Source organism: Vigna umbellata, chromosome 4 (genome assembly GCF_029865625.1).
Source record: "Vigna umbellata cultivar VRB3 chromosome 4, Vumbellata_1.0, whole genome shotgun sequence".
Taxonomy (NCBI): Eukaryota; Viridiplantae; Streptophyta; class Magnoliopsida; order Fabales; family Fabaceae; genus Vigna; species Vigna umbellata.
In genome coordinates this window covers 36,033,902-36,046,669 of record NC_142168.1, presented here as the reverse complement: position 1 = coordinate 36,046,669, position 12,768 = coordinate 36,033,902, and the positions used below count along the sequence as shown (strand labels likewise).

General features: G+C 37.8%; 1 long non-coding RNA gene across 1 annotated transcript; it reads left to right on the top strand.

Moving 5' to 3' along the window:
* The first annotated feature begins 8,472 nt into the window (after positions 1-8,472).
* LOC148200025 (uncharacterized) lies at positions 8,473-10,894 on the top strand. Its single transcript, XR_015785547.1, has 3 exons — positions 8,473-8,598; positions 8,697-8,782; positions 10,611-10,894. It is a non-coding gene; the product is annotated as an uncharacterized LOC148200025 (long non-coding RNA).
* Positions 10,895-12,768: the final 1,874 nt, after the last annotated feature.

The window sequence follows — 12,768 nt, the reverse complement described above, 5'->3', positions numbered from 1 at the left end:
TAGTAATCACCGAACGGTCAAGGACCGTTCAATGATGAACGTTCATTATCATAGGGAATTTATATTCAAAGTTTCATTTACATTAAACTCATTTCTCAGCATAAAATTTCATATTTTCAAATACTCATATCATAGCACATTTCATAATTCTCATACATCAGCTCATAATCATAACCATATACCTAAAATCAAATATCACAAATTCATGCTTCATACAACTCACAGAACGTCCATACAGCACAATACAAACATACGAATTAAATTGAATAAGCTTCCCTTACCTGGATCAGGGAGTGAACGTCCTAAACGTAAGATTTTGGGTTCGCCCGTCTACAGCTTTCTACCCTCAAAGATCACTTAACTCTTGCAACTAAATCTAACCACATAAAAAAAATCAAGAATAACTTAGACTATATCCCTGCATGCAAATCTTCAAGAGGTAAAGGGAGCTAGATCTATTTCTTTTGATTGTAGAACTAGGCTGTTGTTTGATGCAAATCTGGGGGAAAAGGGGATAAAAATGGTGCTCTTGAAGTTTGATTTGCGATTCTGCAAATTCTGCAGAATGTGAGATGTACGTTCGATCGTGAGTTATTACCGTTCGGTTAAGCCTTGATTTTTTTGTACCGTTCGGTTAGGTATTGATTTATGTCGTTCGGTCAGGGTTTATTTTATACCGTTCGGTTGATACCTGATTTGATAGTGTCCGGTTAAGTGTTGATTTGTTACGGTTCGGTCTTGAATATTTTATACCGTTTGGTTAGGCCTTGACTTGGTACCGTTCGGGTAGGTGTTATTCTAGTACCGCTTTGTAAAATCTGGTAACGTTCGTTCCAGAGTTCAATTGATACCGTACGGTTAAGTGTGAGTTTAATACCGTTCTGTTAAGTGTTGATTTAGTACCGATCGGTCAGGATTTGATTTAGTACCGATCGATCAAGAATTTGATTTAGTACCGTTCGGTCAGGCTTTGATTTAATACTGTTCGGTTAAGTGCTGATGTGGTACTGGTCGGTCATGTGTTAAGTTGTGATCATTCGGCCAGGATTCTAGACCATCGTCAAGTACTTAGATGTTCGGCAAAGTGCTCTAGGTGTTCGACCGAAACTCAAACGTTCGTCCTAATAGTGTTTGATCTTGAGTGTTCGGTCTTGGTGTATTAGTAATTATAAACGTTCGTTCTTAATTTGGTATTCTTAAGTTGGGATCATAAGCGTTCGGTCTTAATATGTGTTAGTGATCGTTAACGTTCGATCTTGATCAGATATTCTGAGGTTTAGCTTGTAAGCGTTCGGTCTTAGTGTGTTAGTGCTTGTTAGCATTCGGTCTTAGTGTGTTAGTAACCATGGAACTTAATTAATAATTTAAGTTTTTCAATATTATTAAATAAATAAATTTTATACTTTTAATTATTTTTGTAATTGAATTAAATTTTTTATAAAAGAATTTTAATTAAATAATTTATAACTATAATTATTATAATTATTGTGAGACCCTGAAAAATAGCATACATTCGATGGAGTCCGCGTGGGAGTTGGAGAGCGAGACACCTCAGCATCGCACGTGGCGACCGCAGGAAGAGGCACCTTGTAACATCCCAAAATATAGTAATTACCATAATTTAGAATTAATTACAATTAACAGTAAATAAGCAGTCTTTACAATTAACTAAGTTCAAAAGCCGAACGGCTTAAGGTTGCAGAGTTTCAATATACAGCTCAAAACAACGAGCGCTAATAACGAACGGTTTTACCAAAACATATAACCGAACGTCTAAAAATAAACTAAACATTTACAAACTGATCTATCGAGCGCTCTAAGGCTCGGCCTTTACTTCTACCTCCACCAGATTAGCTTCATCCAAATTTTCTTCTTCCAGTATTTCTTCAAGGGACGTACCACCATCTGCTCACATCCACAACGGATGATCATTGCAAGACAGGACGAACGTACATGGACAATTGACAACACAAGGAAAACGAAAGGGTAAGCTTATAATATTTAATTCATACATCCAACATACTCATTCAACATTTCAATGCATACGCACAACATACAATTTAACATAATTCATCATAGTAATTTATAAGTATAATAGACGACCGTCCGGACTGTATGAACCGTGTAGCTACAGGCGTCCTTGCACCCGAGTGATGTAGTAACTGGGATACCCTCAACAGCTGCCACTCGAGGTTAGCTCTATCCAAAGTACCCCTAAGGAATAGAACCTCCTGCCATTCCCACACATGACTACTCCCTTCTACGTGAAGATGAGCATCCCGGAATATCAGGATGGACCAAGCCAGCATTAGCTATCCACAGTCATACTTTACCAATTCAATCTTTCAATATATATATATATGAGACGTTCCTCCCTGGAACGCTCGTCCAAAATCCAACATCATAAATTCAGTTCTCATAGTGTTCACACTTTAATTTATCATATTCCATCATCTTTTACATCATTAGGTTCAGGAGTCAAAAATGACGAACGCTCAATCCATTGAAGAAGTAGGACGAACGTCCAAATAAAGTTACTGGATACTCAGGGAAATATACAACAAACGTAATTTTCTATTTGGCCAGTTAGATGAACTGACTCGACTTGAAGTGTACTGGTACTTAGAAAATATTTGTGATAAAAACATGAACCAGATTTAATACACAATGGAGTGTCAAGAATACTTAGAATCATATTTGAAGATGGTTGCATAATGAAAACTAAGGCCAGAGATTTAACGGACGTACGGAGAATGAATGTCTAATACTTTAGAACGAACGCTATTTTATCAAATAATTATTCAATTAGTACGAGCGCTTGATATGAGACCTTGCGCGATTTAGAACGGACGCTCGTTATAAGACCGAGCGCTATTTCGGACGAACGCTTGGTAGAATACCGTGCGCCGTTTAAGACGAACGTTCGACATAAGGCCGAACGCTATTAAGAACGAACGTTCGACATAAGGCCGAACGCTATCAAAGACGAACGCTCGACATAAGGCCGAACTTTACGTATCTATAGAGTTTCAAATATTTATATACAGTTGAGCTGAACCGAACGCTCAAACATTCAAATGGGGACGCTCGTTCTCGAGCAGAGTTCTTTCCAAATGAAAGAATTCCATTCTAAGTTATTTTCCAGGAAAACCGAACGGTATAAGACCGTACGATGACGAGCGTCTTTTATCATAGGGAAGTATTTTAAATTTCAGATTTCTCAACCTTAGCAGAATTTTCCAGATTTCAAATTTATAAACTTTATAACTTTCATTCCATATTTAATTCACCTTAAACATCATCATCATACAGATCTCAACATTTTAATCATTCCAACTATACAATAACCATACTCCGTTCATACATAATCAAATCAACATACATTTCAAACCACCACAACATATATAATACATACAAGCAGTGCTCGTTCATGACAGATAAATCAAAATCAGAAATCATATTCCATAACAGTGGTCATCCATACAGCTTCAACATCATGCTTTTAATACATGCAATCCAGATTACACAACATGCAAGTATAAATTAAACATATAAGCTTCCCTTACCTGGATAGCAGTGTTCGTTCAAATACAAAGATTGGATTTGTCTCCTACGATCTCCTAACCTCAGTTTCACTAATATTCCCACTTGATCTAAACATCGAAATCAGAGTTTACTCAGAAACAGTCCATGCATGAACCGAGAACATGGTTTCGAATGAAACCCTAATAGAAGAGCTACTGGAGAAAGGAACTTACCAGCTTAGGATCTAATTCTGTTCGGTCCAAACTAACGTCCGCGTCTCTGGAAACGTTCCTATGGTTCTGAAATGGAATTTGGAGAAGAAAATGAGAGGTTACAGTAGAGAGAAGCTTGGAAGTTCTAGAGAGAAGTTGGAGAAGATGAATGGGTGTGTTTCGCGAGGAAGAAGATGAGTGATGCAGGTGAGAGAGTTTTTCAGAAAAATCTGGTTTTGTTAAACTCGTTTCGTTTGAACGAACGTGTCTCAAGCCGACACCTGCACCCAAACTCTGATTTGGAAACTTCTTCCGCAACACGTGGCGTGCTTGCATGCAAAGATTGGTGCGTTTTTAATGTTTCCAGAGAATTGATTTTGGCCCAGCTTTCCGTGCACAGCAGAGAGGTGAAAATCAGAGTTGGGAGTGGGTTTTAAATGAGATAAGCATGGATTGTGGTGTGCATTAATGGTGATATGACAGGTAATTTACAGAGTTAATTTTCAGGGTCTCACACACCTCATTAACGGACGCTAGGTGTCATGCCGAGGGGAGTCGGGAATCGGTAGTGGGAAGTAGGTGTCGACTACAGAGTGGACGTGCGTTCGGCGGGGGAAGCAAAACTGAAGTTTTCAGAAAAACGCTCCACTCTTCGCACGCACCTTCCTTTCTCGTTTCTAAAGGACCTTGTCAGACCTCGTAAATATGCACCCAGAACCCACCTGTCTAATCTCATTAAAACGCACTCAAACCCCTCTGCGTTGAAGCCAAGTGTCAAGAAACAAGAATCTAGAATCAGATAGTGGAATGCAGGTGTCAGCAGGAGAGCGGACGTTCGTGTTGCATGGGGAGAAAAATGATCTTCTGAAACCTTCTTCTCACTCCCTCTGCATGCACTCATCTTCTCCAAAAATCCTAATCTTTACAATTCTCCTTCTTCTCTCTGAGAGTTCTATCTTCTCTCTAAAGAAACTCACCCTTTCACTTATCCGATCCTCATTCAGAGACCGTAGGAGCACTCCCGGCGTCTCAAGCTTCACTTTGAACCGAACACATTTGAGTCCTGAAACTAGTAAGTTTCTTTATTCCTAGTAGTCCATTTTCTGATACATGCAAACCCAGATCCGGTTGCATGCTGTTATCCTGTCTGAGTCTCTGTTGGTTTATTTGATGTTTGAAGTTAGTTTAAAGAAGAGTGGAGCGTAAGGGTAGAAAGGAACTCAGTTAGACGAAGAGTGTTTTAGTACGTTCGTTCACTGATCCAGGTAAGGGAAGCTTATTGATTTAATTCGTATGGTGTTGTATGCTTGCTGAAAATGATTGCATGTTGAGTAAATGTATGTATCCAGTATGAGTATGAATGCATGATGGATGATGGTTGCGATGTATGAAGGTGAACATGGATAATTATGGTGTATGTTGATTAATCTGTATGATGATGTTGGATATTTATCAATGAGAATATGAATTATTAATGTAAATGTTATAAAGTATGTAAATTTGTATTTTGAGGTGAAGTCTGAAGTATGCACTGGTATGTTGGAACTTAAGTTTAAAATTTGAAATATGAACTTCTGAATATGATGATAAACGTTCGTCATCGAACGGTCCTCTACCGTTCGGTTTTCTAGTAAATTGGTTAAAATGGAATTCTTTCATTTGGAAAGAACTCTGATCGAGAACGAGCGTTCTCATGTGAAAATACTATTCTGGAGCGTTCGGCTCAGAATAGGCGTACCTCAGTCTTCAAAATAAAGTAAAATATATATATCGTACTTTAAAATTTGTAGCGCTCGGTCTTACACCTTGCGTTCGTTAAAAGTAACGCTTGGTCTTACACCTTGTGTTCGTTAAAAGTAACGCTCGGTCTTACACCTTGTGTTCGTTAAAAGTAACGCTCTGTCTTACACCTTGCGTTCATTGAAAGTAGCGCTCGGTCTTATACCTTGCGTTCGTTATAAGTAGCGCTCGGTCATCTAACTAACATTCGTCCTAAGTAGTGTTCGGTCTTATACCGAACGCTCGTCCTTACCTTTGATTCCTAAACGGACGTAAATAGCGTTCGTCCAAATTGTTAGTAAGTACATATAATTGGCGTTCGGTCATTGACTGGCAGTCGACCCCTTCTAAACGAATTGTTCTCAGCTTAGTTAATTACTTGTCTTATTGTATCTTTATCCATTTGGATTCGGCCAAGAGTCTGTATACTTAAATTATTTCTGAATATTGATTGTATCACTGTAGAGTCATTTCATACAACTGGTTTGAGTAGCCATGACGTCCGTTAAATAACCATGTGTCGACTTATTCTGATTGGCAACGAGTCTTTTTAAATCTAGTCTTTAGCGTTCGTCCTCGTTCTTCAGAAGACTGAACGTTCGTTATTTTATACTCTTAAAACTAAAGATGAAAATGAAGATAAAGTGTAAGATTCTGAAGTGTGAACCATATTTTGAGTAATTATATGATGATGGATTTTGAACGAGCGTTCCAAGGAGGAACGACTCTATGGTTGGAATATGAGAAGTTGTGTTGTATGAACGTGGTAAAGCTACTGATGGCAGTTCATCCTGATGTTCCGTGAGTGCTCGTCCTCACGTAGAGGGGAGTAGGTCATATGTGGGAACGGCAGGAGGTCCTAGTCCTTAGGAGTACTTTGGACTGATAGGGCTAACCTCGAGTGGCAGCTGTTGAGTGTTTCTCAGTTACCACATCACCCGGGTGCACGAACGCCTGTAGATACATGGATTCATACAGTCTGGACGGTCTGTCTTATGAGAGTTTTGGATGATTATTTCTATGTTGATATATTATTGTATTGCTTGTATGTTGATTTGTATGTTTGTTGTATGAATTAAATTACATAAGCTTACCCTTTCGTTTTTCCTTGTGTTGTCTTGTACCTGTACGTCCGTCCTGTCAATGCGTAGAAGTCGAAGTGAAGACTGAGTTATAGGACGTTCGGTCTTGTTATTGTCTCGCTTAAAATTTTTGTAGTTAGGAAGCTATGTAAGGCCGTTCGGCCAAAACCGTACTCTTGTTTAGTTAAGACTGATTTGGTTTATCATTAAATGTGATTAATTCTAATTAAAATTTTTTTGGGATGTTACAATTATCTAATTAAAATTCAAAAACATTTATATTTCATTATAATTTATTTTTTTTAATTTTAATTATTATAGTATATTTTTTTACAAATTATAATTAATTAATAATAAATTTTTTCATTATAAATTATTTATGCATTTTAATTTATGTAATTACAATAATAATAGTTATAAGGTTTAATCATTCACTAAGTCCCTATTTTCGCATGGAATCTCAATTTCGTCCCTTTCTTTCTGAAAATATCAATTGGGTCCCAATTTTATGAAAATTGCAACAAATCGATCCTTTCCGTTAAATAGGGTCAAACAGCGTTAAAAAAATTTATGAGTGGATGCTGAGATGACGAACGAACGCTCGTCCACCAGCGAACGAACGCTCGTCCACCAGCGAACGAACGCTCGTTCACCAGCGAACGAACGCTCGTCCACCTCGTCGACCACCGAACGAACGGTCGTCCAGTGTGGAACGAACGGTCGTCCAGCAGTAAGAGGTCCCCGAGCGTTCGTTCGCTGGTGGACGAGCGTTCGTTCGCTGGTGGACGAGCGTTCGTTCGTCATCACAGCATCCACTCATCAATTTTTTTAACGCCGTCCAGCCAATTTAACGGAAAGGATCGATTTGTTGCAATTTTCATAAAATTGGGACCCAATTGATATTTTCAGAAAGAAAGGGACGAAATTGAGATTCCATGCGAAAATAGGGACTTAGTGAATGATTAAACCTAGTTATAAATTATTTAATTAAAATAATTTAAAAAAATGTGATTAATTTAATAACAAAAATAAGTTTATTTATTTAATACTATTTAGAAACTTTAAATATTAATTATATATAATTTTTAATATTTTAAATACATTTAAATATATAATTTAAAAATTATAAATCATTTTAAATAAAAATAATAATAAAGTGAAAGTGTACGGGGGGAGCACGACTTCAATACAAGAAGTCGTTAACCCCCTCCACAATTTTAGTTATTTAGTCTTTTTTATTAATTTAATTAGTTTATATTTAATAATTTTATTAATTTAAATAGTTTATAATGAAAAAAATTATTATTAATTAATTATAATTTTGTAAAAAATTATACTATAATAATAAAAATTAAAAACAATAAATTATAATAAAATATATTTTTTTAATTTTTAATTAGATAATTATAATAATTATAGTTATAAATTATTTAATTGAAATTCTTTTATAAAAAATTTAATTTAATTACAAAAATAATTAAAAGTATGAAATTTATTTATTTATGTGAGACCCTGGATAATTAGCAAATTTAATCCTGACATCACACCACTAACACACACACCACGTCACTGTTGCGGGTAATTAAAAACCCACTTTCAACTCTGATTTTCACCTCTGCAATGCACAGAAAACTGAACCACCATCATTCTCTGCAACATTAAAAACGCACCACTCCTTACATGCACACCTGCCACTTGTCACGTTAGAAACTTACAAATCAGAATTTAGTATGCAGGTGTCAGTCTTGGACATGTTTGTTCAAGCAAACGTTACTTTAACAAAACCAAAGTTTTCTGAGAACCCTTTCACCTGCACACTCATTCATCTTCTTCCTCAGAAAACCAAACTCTTCATTTTCTCCAAATTTTTCTCTAAGAATCCTTAACTTCTCTCTATCAGAAAACTCACGTTTCCTCTCTGATCACAATTGCAGCACCATAGGAATGTTAGTACTGCTGTGATCTCCATTTTGGACCAAACAGAAACTGAATCCAATCTGGTAAGCCTTCTTACTGTATTTCGTTCTTAGGTTTCTGGAAGAATAGAGTTTTAGTGCATGCAAGTATGTAGTCTCAGAGTTCTGCAATTTTTGATTAGATTTGTTTTGGAAGAATCAAGAATATAATAGAAGCATAGTTGGATAAAGCCATTTTCATCTAGGACAAGTTGGAACTTCAATCCGGGTAAGGGAAGCTTATATGTTTAATTCATACTGCTTGATTTTATAATCTGAGTTGCATGTATATGAAATCTGATATTTGAGCCTTATGAACGTTTACTGATATGAGATATAAATTCTGGTTCATTTGCATGTTGTTTTGGATACGCATGAAAGATGTGTGAATGTTATAGAGTTGGAATGATTAGATCGATTGAATCTGTCATGAATGAACACTGCTTAATTGTATTATATATGTTGTTGCTGATTTTGATTTAAATGTATATTGATTTGATTCTGTATAAATGGAGTATGGTGATTGTATATTTGGAATGATCCAAATGTTGAAATCTGTATGATTTGATGTATTAAATCTGAAAGGAAAGTTGTCAAGTTCATAAAAATCGAAATCTGGAAAATTCTGTTAAGAGTTGAGAAATCTGGTCTCTGTACTGATAAAGGACGTTCGTCCCTGTACGGTCTTAAACCGTTCGGTTTTCAGTTAAGCTTACTTAGACTAGAATTCTTTCATTTGGAAAGAATTCTGCCCGAGAATGAGCGTCCCTAGTTGATGATCTGAGCGTTCGTCTAGCTCAGTAATATTTAAACATTTAAAACTTTATAAATGAGTGACGTTCGGCCTTAAGTAGAGCGTCCGTCCTTAATAACGTTCGTCCTAAATGAAGTTCGACCTTCTGTTGAACGTTCGTCTACAGAGCGTTCGTTTCTATATTGAACGTTCGTTCATAACTGGTGTTCGGTCATATACCTAAACGTTCGTCCTACCCAACGTTCGGTTTATACCAACGTTCGTTCTGATTGTGCTCGGTCATTGACTTAGCGTTCGTTCCAAAGCGGGGTTCGGTTTCTAAACTGAACGCTCGTCCCTATTATTGAATTTTGAGCGAACATAACTGGCGTTCGTCCAAATTGTTAAATTACGTTCGTACTTGGACTGCCAGTGCTGTTCTTCTGAAATCAATTATATTGCTGGTGTATCTAAACACTTATCACTGGTTTTATTCCTTGGGTTCTATCTAGATTCTTTACACTTAAAATCTTTCAATGTATTATTCATCTCTTCTAAAGATCAGTATTTTCAAATTATCAAGAGTTGAAGCATATTAAGTGAATAAATGACTCGTTTCTTTTGTTCAGAAACGTGAAATCAAAGGTTCTGTGATAAGTTCATTTTATTTGATTAAAGAATGCATGACGTTAATATTAAGAGAGTGAAATACAGAATGGAGATATTATAATTATGAAAGGATATGATGGTTGAACACGACATGATATGATTATATGATTTTGAACTTGAATGAGCGTTCCATGGAGGAGCTTCTCAGTTGTATTAAATGCTAAATTTGTAAAGTATGAACATGGACAAGTTACTGATGGCTTGGTCCATCCTGATATTCCGTGATGCTCATCTTCACGTAGAAGGGGGTAGTCATGCGTGGGAATGGCAGGAGGTCATTCGTATCCCTCACTTAGCAGGGGCGAATGATTAACCTCAAGTGGAGGTCATTCGTATCCCTCACTTAGCAGGGGCGAAGGATTAACCGCATGTGGAAGCTGATTAGGTATATCCCGGCTACCACACCACTTGGGTGCAAGGACGCCTGTAACTACATGGTTCATACAGTTCAGTACAGTCTGTTTTATATAGATTTATATGTTAAATTTTATGATTAAGTTGTTTGATGTATCTGTGAATTAAATTGTGAACTGTATGTATGTTGTATTAATTAAACAATATAAGCTTACCCTTGCAATTTTCCTGGTGCTGTTTACTGTCCATGTATAATCCGTCTTGTCAAAATGCAATGATCATCCGTTGTGGATGTGAGCAGAGGGTGATGCATCTCTTGAAGTATTACTGGAAGAAGAAAATTTGGAAGATGCAAACCTGGTTGAAGTTGAAGTAAAAGCTGAACAGTAGAGGCGCGATTCCGTAGCAGTTTTAGTCTAGTGTGTTGTGCAGTATTTTTGGCAGTTGTATATATATATAGTTCTGCAGATCTGTTTTGTATTTATCTGAAAATTTGGAATTCTGTCAAGTGCTGGACTGTATTTTGATATTCTGTATTTAAATTCTACAGAATGGATAATCAGAACTGGTTTCTGTTTATTTTTTTTATGAATTCTGAACACTGCAGATTTTACTGTACGTGCTGTATGTTAGGTTTTAAAATTCTGAGCTACTGTAATATTCTTAAGACTGCACTGTTTATCTCTGTAAATGTGATCAGTCCTGGTTAATGGTAATTATCATTATTTTGGGATGTTACATTAGTGGTATCAGAGCAGTTTTGTTCTCTTAAGGACACTGTAGGGTTATGAGTGCACTGTGTTTTGCTGTGTGCTTATTATATGTTTAATGAGTTATTATTATTTAACTCTTGGACATAACTAACGCTCGTTTTCTCTGTATCCAGAGAACTAATGGCACCTAGATTGCCTCCCCCTCCTCAACCGAATGAACCTGATACTTCCAACCGCTCTAGATTGTTGGAGGACGTTATTGAGAGACTCCAACGACAAAATACCACCCTTATGGAACAGAACACCACCCTGATGCAGCAGAATCAGGCAGCCATGCAGGGTTTAGAAGCCTCACGTGTTACTGCTGAAAACACACAGAGACAATTGATGGACATCCTTGCTGCCACTAGAGGTACGCCTGGAGCATCCTCTTCAAACGCCACTCCACACGCTGCTCAACCAAACGCTGAATGGAGTTTGGAGAGTTTCCTCCAGCATCATCCAGCTAAATTCAATGGAAAGGGCCTCCCTGATGAGGCGGATCAGTGGCTAGGAGACATGGAGAGAATTTTCAATGCAAAGAGGTGTCCGGACGAGAATAGGTTGGCTTACACAGAATATTTACTGACTGGGGAAGCAAGCCACTGGTGGGCGAGCACAAGAGCTATTCTGATAGAAGCTCAACGTCCTGTCACTTGGGAAGTATTTCGTGGTAAATTTTACGAGGAGTACTTTCCTGACAGCGTACGGTTTGCGAAGGAAGTGGAGTTTTTACAACTAGTTCAAGGTGGGATGACAGTTTCAGAGTATACCAACAAGTTCAAGCACCTTGTTCGGTTCTATACGATGGCAGCCAATGAAGAATGGCAGTGTAGGAAGTTTGAGAACGGATTGAGGAGTGATTTGAAGGTGTTGATATCCAGCTTATGTATCCGGTCTTTTCCCAGTATGGTTGAGCGAGCTAAGGTATTGGAGAAAAATATGGCAGAGGTTGAACGACAGAAGAAACAACCGCAAGTTAGTAGGGGACCAATTGTGTCCAGGGGAAGTTCTGTTCAGAGGAGACTACCTTACGCTCGTCCAAATCAATCAGCCAATACAAGTGGTTCTCAAGCACTGGTTCCTGTAGGACAAGCTGGACAAGGCAGTGTAACTTGCTTTCACTGTGGAGGGCCGCATTACCGTTCATCCTGCCCTCAACTGGTAGGAGGAAAGCACTGTAACAGATGTGGACGAAATGGGCACGTGGAGAACGAGTGTAACATGAGTGGAAGAGCAGTGATGAGACCACCAAACACTGGCAGAAATCAGCCACGGGGTGGACGTGCACAAGCAGTGGGGAGAGTGTACGCTATCACTGGAGCGGAAGCAGAGAACGCAGGTAATCTTATAACTGGTGAATGCTTGCTGTTTGGAGTGCCTTGTTGTGTGCTGTTTGACTCTGGGGCAACGCACTCCTTCATCTCGAAGGCGTGTGTTGAAAAGCTGGGAATAGTAGAGAGAGATCTGCAGTTTGACTTGGTGGTATCAACACCAGCGGCTGGAGAGCTTAGAACATCTACCGTGTGCATTAGATGTCCTATTGTGGTTGAGGGGCATAGTTATAAGGTGAACTTAATCTGTTTACCTTTGAAGGACTTGGAAATAATTCTAGGAATGGATTGGTTGGCTACCAACCATATTATTATAGATTGTGGCAAGAAGGAATTAGTGTTTCCTGAAGATGATGAAGAATGTGTGGGAGTT